The following is a 4,630-nucleotide window of genomic DNA, read 5'->3' as shown; positions in this document are numbered from 1 at the left end:
AAGCTGTCCCTAACCATGTGCTTGTGGCGTGAAGGTGTCAAGTGAAAACTTGAGACTGAGAGGTTAAAGTCAAGGTCCAAAGCAAAAACAGAGTGTGCTTAAGAACTCTGGACACCTCTAATTGGGGACTTCAGCAAAGCTAAGTCACAATCAAAAAAGGTTCACCCAGTTATGTGTCTGTGGCATTTATGTATCCGGTGGTAATACTGGAAGACAAAGTGCTTAGGGCCACGACCAAGACTCATAAAATAGTTGTGTTCAAGAATCAACATACTAAACTAAGAGAATCAATAATACTATCTGAATTTTGAGTTCCTATGGATGCCAATCATTCTGAATTTCAAAGGATAAAGTGAGATGCCAAAACTGTTCAGAAGCAAAAAGCTACTAGTCCCGCTCATTTGATTAGAATCTGAGCTTCACTTAAAACTCTGAGATATTATTGCTTCTTGATTTCTCTTCATCCTATTTTATTTGTCTAGTTGCTTGGGGACAAGCAACAATTTAAGTTTGGTGTTGTGATGAGCGGATATTTTATACGCTTTTTGAGGGTAATTTCATGTAGTTTTTAGTATGTTTTAGTTAGTTTTTAGTATATTTTTATTAATTTCTAGGAAAAATTTATATTTCTGGACTTTACTATGAGTTTGTGTGTTTTTCTATAATTTCAGGTATTTTCTGGCTGAAATTGAGGGAGCTGAGTAAAAATCTGATTCAGGCTGAAAAAGGACTGTAGATGCTGTTGGATTTTGACCTCCCTGCACTCGAAATGGATTTTCTAGAGCTACAAGAGTTCAAATGGCGTTCTCTTAATTGCGTTGGAAAGTAGACATCCAGGGCTTTCCAGCAATATATAATAGTCCATACTTTTCTCAAGAATAAACGACATAAACTAGCGTTCAACGCCAGTTCCATGTTGCATTCTGGCGTTAAATGCCAGAAACAGGTTACAAGTTGGAGTTAAACGCCCAAAACAGGTTACAACCTGGCGTTTAACTCTAGAAACAGTCTAGGAACGTGTAAAGCTCAAGTCTCAGCCCCAGCACACACCAAGTGAGCCCCAGAAGTAGATTTCTGCACTATCTATCATAGCTTATTCATTTTCTGTAAACCTAGGTTACTAGTTTAGTATTTAAACAAATTTTAGAGATTTATTTTGCACCTCATGACATTTTTAGATCTGAACTTTGTACTCTTTGACAGCATGAGTCTCTAAACTCCATTGTTGGGGGGTGAGGAGCTCTGCTGTGTCTCGATGAATTAATGCAATTATTTCTGTTTTCTATTCAAACATGCTTGTTTCTATCTAAGATGTTCATTCGCACTTCAATATGATGAATGTGATGATCCGTGACACTCATAACCATTCTCAATCTATAAATGCGTGCCTGACAACCACTCCCATTCTACCTTCGATTGAATGAGTATCTCTTGGATTCCTTAATCAGAATCTTCGTGGTATAAGCTAGAATCCATTGGCAACATTCTTGAGAATTCGGAAAGTCTAAACCTTGTCTGTGGTATTCTGAGTAGGATTCAGAGATTGAATGACTGTGACGAGCTTCAAACTCACAAGGGTTAGGCGTAGTGACAGACGCAAAAGGATCAATGGATCCTATTCCAGCATGAGTGAGAACCGACAGATGATTAGCCGTGCGGTGACAGCGCACCTGGACCATTTTCACTGAGAGGACGGATGGTAGCCATTGACAACGGTGATCCACCAACACACAACTTGCCATAGGAGGAACCTTGCGTGCGTGAAGAAGAAAACAGGGGGAAAACAGAGATTCAGAAGACAAAGCATCTCCAAAACTCCAACATATTCTCCATTACTGCATAACAAGTATTTATTTCATGCTCTTTTATTTTTCGCAATTCAAACTGATAATTATAATTAATCTCCTAACTAAGATTTACAAGGTAACCATAGATTGCTTCAAGCCAACAATCTCCGTGGGATCGACCCTTACTCACGTAAGGTATTACTTGGACGACCCAGTGCACTTGCTGGTTAGTTGTGCGGTGTTGTGAAAAGTGTGAATCACAATTTCGTGCACCAGTTGCCAAATTAGCTTATGAACCATTCATGTTTAGATTTGATTTTCCATTTAATATAATTTGAGGTATTTCAGAATTATGACTGCTCTTCTTTATTTATATTAATAATTTATATTTTCTTCCTTTCGGCTTTGGTTGATTAATTGGTAACTCTTGAGTTGTCAACTCATCGTGACTGATAATTGTTATTTTTACCAATTGAATTAAACTCCAATAACTCTAGTCCTTTCTTAGGAATTGACTAGGACCTGAGGATCAAACTAATTGGTCCACTTGACCTTCCTTTGCTTTAGTAAAGGCTAACTAAGTGGGATTAAAACTCAATTCTCATCACCATTGATAAGGATAACTAGGATAGGAATTCAAAATTTTCATACCCTGCCAAGAGTTTATTTCACAGTTATTTATTTATTTTATTTGTCATTTAAATTATTTGTTCCTTACTTTCAAAACCCCAATTTACAAAACTCATAACCAATAATAAGAACATACCCCCTGCAGTTCCTTGAGAAGATGACCCGAGGTTTAAATACTTCGGTTATCAATTTTAAAGGGGTTTGTTACTTGTGACAACCAAAACGTTTGTAAGAAAGGACTTTTGTTGGTTTAGAATCTATACTTGCAACGGAAATTTATTCTGAATTCTAGATCACGCAAAAGTTCTCTCTTCACTCCCCTTCCCCTCTTTCTCCCCCTCTCCTCTCTTTCTCTTTCTCTCTCTCTTTCCTCTCTCTCCCATTTCTCTCTCTCTCTCCCCCTCCTCTCTTTTTTTTCTCTCTCTCTCCCCTCCTCTCTATCTATCTATCTCTTTCTCCCCTTCCCCTCTTCCTCCCACTCCCCTTTCTTTCTCTCTATCCTTCTCTCCCTCTCTCTTCCCATGCTCTCTCTCTCTTCCTCTCCCTCTCTCCTTTTCTCTTTTCTCTCTCTCTTTTTCTTTTTCTGTCTCTCTCTCATTCTCTCTCCCTATCCTCTCTCTTTCTCTCCCGTCTTTCTTTCTCCCTCTTTCTCTCTCTTCTTCTCTCTCTCATTTTTTTCTTTCTCTTCCTCTATCTTTTCCTCTTCTCTCTATTCTCTCTCGCTTTAGAGAGAAGAGGAGAAAATAGATAGAAGATGGATAGAGATTGAGAGAAGGTTGAGAGAGAAAGAGAAAAGAGAGAGTAAGAAAAGAAAGAGGAGAAAGAGAGAAAAGGAAGAGAGGAAGAGGATGAGAGAGAGAAAGAAGAAAGAAAAGAGAGAGGAGCGAGAGAGAGAAAGAGAGAAAAGAAAAAAAGAGAGAGAGAGAAAGAGAGGGGAGGGAAAGGAGAGAGAGAGAGAGGAATGTGAGGGGGGAGAGAGAAGGGAAAAGAGAGGAGAAAGAAGAGAGATATGGGAGAGAGAGAAGGAGAGGAGAGGAGAGGAGAGAGAGATAAGAGGGGGAAGAGAGGAGAAGGAGAGATAGAAAAAGGGGAGAGATGATTAGAGAGAGGAAGGGGGGGAGAGAGAGGAGGAGAGAGAAGGGAGGGAAAGAAAGAGGACAAGGAGAGAGAGAGTGAAGAGAAGGAGAGAGAGATAGAGAGAGAAAGAGAGAAAGAGAGAGGGAGAGAAGGAGAGAGAGAAAGAGGGAAGGGAAGAGAGAGGGAGAGAAGGATAGAGAGACAAGGGAGAGAGAGAGAGAGGGTGGAGGGGAGAGAGGGAGGAGGGAGAGGGGAGAGAGAGAGAGAAAGAGAGGAAGAAACAGAGGAAAAGAGAGAGATAGGGGAGAAAGAGGAGGAGAGAAAGAGGGAAAAAGAAGAGAGAGAGAGATGAGGAAGAGATGATGGAAGGGAGAGAGAAAGAGAGAGAGAGAGAGAGAGAGAGAGAGAGAAAGGGGAGAAAGAGGGAGAGAGAGAGAAGCGGAGAGAGAGGGAAAGGAGAGAGAGAAGGGGAGAGGAGATAAAGAGAAAAATGAATGAGAGAGAGAAGGGAGAGAGGGGGAAGGAAGGGGGAGAGAGGGAGAAGAGAGAGAAATAGGGAGAAAAGAAGAGAGAGAAGGGGACAGAGAATAGAGAGAGAGAGAGGAGGGGAGAGAGAAAAGAAGAGGATAAAGAGGAGCAGGAGAAAGAGGAAAATGAGAGAGAGGAGGAAGAGAAGAGAAAAAGAGAGATATGAGGAGAGAGAAGGGAGAAAAAGAGGAGAGAGAGAGAGAGAGAGAGGGGGAGAGAAAAGGAGAGGACAAAGAGGAGGAGGAGAAAGAGAAAAATGAGAGAGAGGAGGAAGAGAAGGGAAAACAGAGAGAGAGGGGGAGAGAGAGAAGGGAGAGAAAGAGGAGAGAGAGAGAGAGGGAGAGAGAGATAGAAGAAAAAGAAGAAGAAGAAGAAGAAGAAGAGAAGAAGGGAGGGAGAGAGAAAGAGAGAGAAAGGGGAGAGGGAGAAAGAGAGAGAGAGAGAAAGAGTATGTAATTTGGTTTTGAAATTAGGTTTTGATTTTAATTTGGTTTTAGTTTTGGTTAACCGGTTAACAACCGGTTTTTTTTAATTTGGTTTTGGTTAACCAATTCTAAAAAATATGGATATAGTTTTTAAAATTATTTTATTAAATTGGTTAACCAAAA

The sequence above is a fragment of the Arachis ipaensis genome, chromosome B05, assembly GCF_000816755.2.
Source record: "Arachis ipaensis cultivar K30076 chromosome B05, Araip1.1, whole genome shotgun sequence".
Classification (NCBI taxonomy): domain Eukaryota; kingdom Viridiplantae; phylum Streptophyta; class Magnoliopsida; order Fabales; family Fabaceae; genus Arachis; species Arachis ipaensis.
The sequence above is the reverse complement of the archived record's forward strand: the minus strand, read 5'-3'. Positions refer to the sequence as shown.